Source organism: Dasypus novemcinctus, chromosome 1, assembly GCF_030445035.2.
Source record: "Dasypus novemcinctus isolate mDasNov1 chromosome 1, mDasNov1.1.hap2, whole genome shotgun sequence".
NCBI classification, from domain to species: Eukaryota; Metazoa; Chordata; class Mammalia; order Cingulata; family Dasypodidae; genus Dasypus; species Dasypus novemcinctus.
The window spans coordinates 155,186,823-155,192,709 of NC_080673.1; the positions used below are offsets into that span (position 1 = coordinate 155,186,823).

The following is a 5,887-nucleotide window of genomic DNA, read 5'->3' on the forward strand; positions in this document are numbered from 1 at the left end:
AGGTCTGGGAAAGAAGAGGGAGCACACTGAGGAGCAAGTCAAATGAAGCAAGGATGGAGTATGTGATAGGGTAAGAAATCAGAACAAGGGAAGTTAGTAGGAAGGAGCTCATTTGGTACAGTTAAAAGGTGGAGCAGATGATTATGTGACAGCCATTACAGGGCACAGAGTAGAGCTTCAGCTGTAGAGAAGTGATATCATTTTCACTGTAATCAGTGTCCAGGATGGATTCTAAATGTTTTAACTCTTTCCAGCTAGAAGTGTTGGTTGGGGTTCTGTATTTATTTATTTCGAATTTATGGGAGTCCAGGCTAATGTGGTGGTACCCTCATTTGTGTGATAAATGCCTAAAATCTTCTGCCATGCTGTACACCTGTGATCTCCATAGCAGACCTGAGGAATATGTCCCAGAATGAGCTGGACAAGACCCCAGGCTGCAGCAGATCACCTGTACGTAGCCTGCTGTGCTATTGGAATTTGAATCAGGCCATTGTGAAACACCTAAAAATGGTTTCAAATATTTTCAACAGAAATACTGTAAATTTAATAGCTCGTTCAGTACACAAATATTTGTTGAGTTTCAAATATATGGTGACAATGCTGCTGGCTCTAAGGACATGGTTTCACACAGTTCACAGGCTTAGTAAAAATAAATAGGAAAGATCGAATATAAAAATGTTTCACTTTCCCACTCATTATGTAAGTCTACATCAACTGCTATTCAGTGTATAGAAGAATGTGGGCAAGAGCAGAAGACAGAATATCATGAGTTCCAATGTCATCTGTATACCAGCATATATGACAAGAGCAATTTCTCCTCTGAGTTCCTGGGGCAATTGGGAGAATTTCATGCACAGGGATTGTCTTCATTTGTTATATAAAATCCACACCAGACCCCAAATAATGAACATTAATAACAGCATGTCCAGAAGCACTGAGAATGTATGTTTGAAGAAGTTCAATTGTGGGGACTAGAATCCAGCTAGCTCTCTGCAGGTCAACAGATCCCAGGGGCCTGGAGGTAGGGCAGGGCTGACACTTCCTGTTCAGTTCCTTCTCTGAAACTTAACAATCAGATAAGATGTTCCTCCTACCCTGGAGAGGAATGAGGGAGGGAGCAGAGAAGCCAGGCAGGTTATCCGTTAGGATAGTCCTCAACCTGGAATTTATTGGCAGGAGGAATTAAGCACTTCCCTCTAACCAGCTCAATATTTTGAAGTAGTCCATTTCATTCCCTGAGATTTCCTCCTGACCTGCCTTTCAAAAACAAGTGAATCCAGGTAACAACACACTCAATAGTTAAAGACTGAAAGCTTTTGTTCTAAGATCTGGTGCAAGACAAGGATGCCCACTGTCACCATTGTTATTCAACATTGTACTGTAAGTTCTAGCCAAAGCAGTTAGGCAAGAAAAAGAAATAAAAGGCATCCAAATTGGAAAGAATTTCACTATTTGCAGATGACATAATCCTATTTACAGAAAGTCCTGAAAAATCTACAACTAAGCTACCAGAGCGAGTAAATGAATTTGGCAAAGTAGCAGGATACAAGAGCAACAACCAAAAATCAGTAGTGTTTCTATACACTAGTAAATGAGCAATTTGAAAAAGAGTTCAAGAAAAACTTTACATTCCATTTACAATAGCAACTAAGAGAATCAAATATCTCCGAATAAATGTAATCAAGGATATAAAGGACTTGTATGCAGAAGACTACAAAACATGGCTGAAAAAAATAAAAGACCTAAATAAATGGAAGGACATTCTGTTAATGAATTGAAAGACTAAATATAGTTAAGATGTCAATTCTACCCAAAATGATTTACAAATTCCATGCAGTTCCAATAAAAATTCCACAGCCTACTTTTCAGAAATGGAAAAGCCAATTATCAAATTTATTTGGAAGGGTAAGGGGTCCTGAATAGCTAAAAATCTTGGAAAAGAACAATGAGGTTAAAGGACAAATTAAGGAGGTAGAGGTCAAAACAGATTACGAAGCTATAGTGGTCAAAACAGCATGGTACTGGCACAAAGATAGATATTTCCACTAAGGGAATCAAATTAAGAGTTCAGAAACAGACCCTCACATCTATAGCCAATTGATATTTTTCTGGCCAGGGTGGGGGGCACAGTAACTGTGCTTTTCTTTTGTAATAATAAACTTTATTTTTAAATTAATCTAAAACTTTAGTTTTAGATCACAGAAAAGTTACATTAAAAGTGTAAGGGGTGGAAGTGGCTGTGGCTCAATCAGTTGGGCTCACATCTACCATATGGGAGGCCCTGGGTTCACGTCCCAGGACCTCCTTGTGAAGGCAAAGCTGGCCCGTTTGCTGTGGAGAGCTGGTGCAGCAAGATGATGCAACAACAACAACAACAAAAAAGGGAGACAAGTAGATACAGAAAAAAAGAAGGGCAAATGGACAGAGAAGAGACAGCAAAAGAAAAGCAACAAGCTGCAAGGGTGGAACAAATAAATTAATTAATTAAGGTTTTTTTTTTAAGTGTAAGGGGGAGTCTGTGGGAGCTGCGGTGCTGGTGGGTGTGTGAGCGGGTCTTTGGAGTGGACTGGAGGATTTGCGGCACCGACTTGGACCGAGTTGCCCAGGCACTGCTCACCCTGCTGCATGCAATGGTGTCCTGCACCGCTGGGAGGAGTGAGCTCTGAGCATCTCCTGCTGCCTCCACTCTTCAGGGCCAGGAGCGAGGAAGTCGAGTGCGAGAGACTTCCAGACCCTAGCACAACCTCCTCCCACTGCCTGAACCACTATGACCCACTTCAACAAGGGCACTTCTTAGAGTCTCAGCTGATATCAAGAACAAGATTGCATCCAAGTAGGATCATTTGGCAGAAGATCTTCACAGCTGGATAGAAGAGGTGACTGGCATGAGCACTGGCACCAACTTTCAGTTGGGCCTGAAAAATGGCATAATCCTCTGCGAACTCATAAACTACAGCCCAGCCAGGTGCACTGAAGAAGGTCAATGAGCCCTCATTAAAGTGGCCTCAGGTGGAGAATATTGGCAACTTTATTCAAGGTATTCAGGCTAAGGTATGATGCCATGTGACATATTTGAAGCAAATGATCTTTTTTCAGAATGGAAATATGACCCAGGTTCATACTACGCTGGTGGCTCTTGCAGGTCTGGCTAAGAGAAAAGGATTCCATACAACCACTGACATGGGAGTTAAGTATGCAGAAAAACAAACAAGACATTTTGACGAAGGAAAATTAAAAGTTGCCCAGAGTGCAACTGGCTTGCAGTTGGGAACCAACATATGTGCCAGCCAGGCAAGTATGACAGCCTATGGGACCAGGAGGCATCTTTATGACCCCAAGATGCAAATTGACAAACCTTTTGACCAGATCATGATTAATCTGCAGATGGGCACTAACGAAGGAGCCAGCCAGGCAGGGATGTTAGCATCATGTACCAGAAGAGATGTCTATGATCAGAGGCTAACCTTACAACCAGTGGACAACAAGACGATTTCTCTACAGACTGGGACCAACAGAGTTACTTCCCAGAAAGGAATGAGTATATATGGGCTTGGGCAGCAAGGATATGATCCTGAGTACTGTGCTGTTCCAGCAGAACCTGTCATTCTCAATGGAAGCCAAGGAACAGGAACAAATGAGTCAGAAGTCAGTGATAGCGATTATCAGGCAGAATATCCCAATGAATATCATGGCAAGTACTAAGATGACTACCCCAGAGATTGCCAATATGGGGACCAAGGTATTGATTATTAGATACACAAAGAGGAGAGCTCAGTAGTCCAGTTTTTACTCAGTGAGAACCATGCTAACCTGAGTAATTTTTATCTTGTCTTCCTACACTATTATGCTTATTGTACCTAAAAGAAATATTGCCTTACATACATTCCTTTTTCTGCCTCTTCCCTAAATAATTGCCTTTTAATGCTGTACCAGTTAAATCAAATAGCATAACCAACAACTGGTGTATGAAGTAAAAAGGAATACTGTGAAAGGGGAATAATTCTTGTACAACCAATTCTTTTATTAAAGATAGATGCATTTTTTTAAAAAAGATTTATTTTTTTATTTCTCCACCCCCCTTGGTGTTTGTGCTTGCTGTCAGCTTTCTGTGTCTGTTCATTGTGTGCACTCTGTGTCAGCTTGTCTTCTTCAGGAGGTACCAGGAACCTACCCCAGGACCTCCCATGTGGGAGGTGGGCACCCAACTGCTTAAGCCACATCCGCTCCCTGAAGATCTATGCATTTTTACAACCTTCTATTTAAACTGGTATTTTCAAACAATAGGAAGCCTCTTTTCTCTCTCTCTTTTTTTTTTTTTTTTAACATTTTAGTGCCTGGTTTCAACATGAAAGACTAAACTCGTGCTTATACCTAAATGTGGTCTTTATCAAACTAAATCTAAGATGAAGCATTTTAGGAATTTACATATCAGTGTTTTTAAAGTATTGTTTGCTACTTTTAAAATAAAGTCATGATCAGTGTGCATTTGTGATTGTATGTGCACTCATTTTCGTATCCAAGCTGACAAGAGGTTTTCAGAGTGGGGTTCCAAGGAGCACATACGAAATTGGCCTGCAGACATTTAGGTCTGTGTGTTGCATTTTCCCTTTCTGTTTGTGCCAATGTACCAATGTAGAATTGCTCTGTTTTCTTCAACTATATTTATTCCTGCATTTTTGAGAATAAACTTACCCCATTGTATTTTTTATAAATAAATAAATATTTTTAAAAGATTTTTTTTTTTTAAAGATTTATTTATTTATTTAATTTCCCCCCCTCCCCTGGTTGTCTGTTCTTGGTGTCTATTTGCTGCGTCTTGTTTCTTTGTCCGCTTCTGTTGTCGTCAGCGGCACGGGAAGTGTGGGCGGCGCCATTCCTGGGCAGGCTGCTCTTTCTTTTCACGCTGGGCGGCTTTCCTCACGGGCGCACTCCTTGCGCGTGGGGCTCCCCCACGCGGGGGACACCCTTGCGTGGCACGCGGGGGACACCCTTGCGTGGCACGGCACTCCTTGCGCGCATCAGCACTGCGCATGGCCAGCTCCACACGGGTCAAGGAGGCCCGGGGTTTGAACCGCGGGCCTCCCATATGGTAGACGGACGCCCTAACCACTGGGCCAAAGTCCGTTTCCTAAAAGATTTTTTAAAAATTTATTTCTCTCCCCTTCCCCCCACCCCCACCATTGTCTGCTCTCTGGGTCTATTCACTGTGTGTTCTTCTGTGTCTGCTTGCGTTCTTGTCAGCGGCGCTGGATATCTGTGTCTCTTTCTGTTGCATCATCTTGCTGTGTCAGCTCTCCCTGTGTACGGCGCCACTCCTGGGTAGGCTGTGCTTTTTTCGTGAGGGGTGGTTCTCCTTACAGGGCGCACTCCTCAAGCGTGGGGCTCCCCTATGTGGGGGACACCCCTGTGTGGCACTGCACTCCTTGTGCGCATCAGCACTGCATGTGAGCCAGCTCACCACACAGGTCAGGAGGCCCGAGGTTTGAACCCTGGACCTCCCATGTGGTAGGCGGACACTCTATCACTTGAGCCACATCCGCTTCCCAAATATATTTTTGAACATTCAAAAAAAAAGTATAAGGGGGAAGTGGATGTGACTCAAGTGATAGGGCTTCCGCCTACCATACGGGAGAACCCGGGTTTGATTCCTGGAGCCTCCTGGTGAAAATGAAGAAGAGAAAGAGTGCCTGCACAGTGAGCCAGTGTCTGCATGGCAAGCTGAGTGCCCACACAGTGAGCCAGTGCCCAAGCAAGTGAGTCACTCAGCAAGATGATGATGCAAAGACAAAGGGGAGAGTCAAGGTGAAGTGCAGCAAAGACCAGGAACTAAGGTAGCGCAGATGACAGGGAACCTCTCTCCATATCAGAGGTCCCCAGGATCAAATCC

The 5,887-nt window shown here is 43.3% G+C and overlaps 1 pseudogene; it reads left to right on the top strand.

Moving 5' to 3' along the window:
• The first annotated feature begins 2,599 nt into the window (after positions 1–2,599).
• LOC101435021 (calponin-3-like) lies at positions 2,600–3,753 on the top strand (annotated as a pseudogene).
• The last annotated feature ends 2,134 nt before the right edge of the window (positions 3,754–5,887 follow it).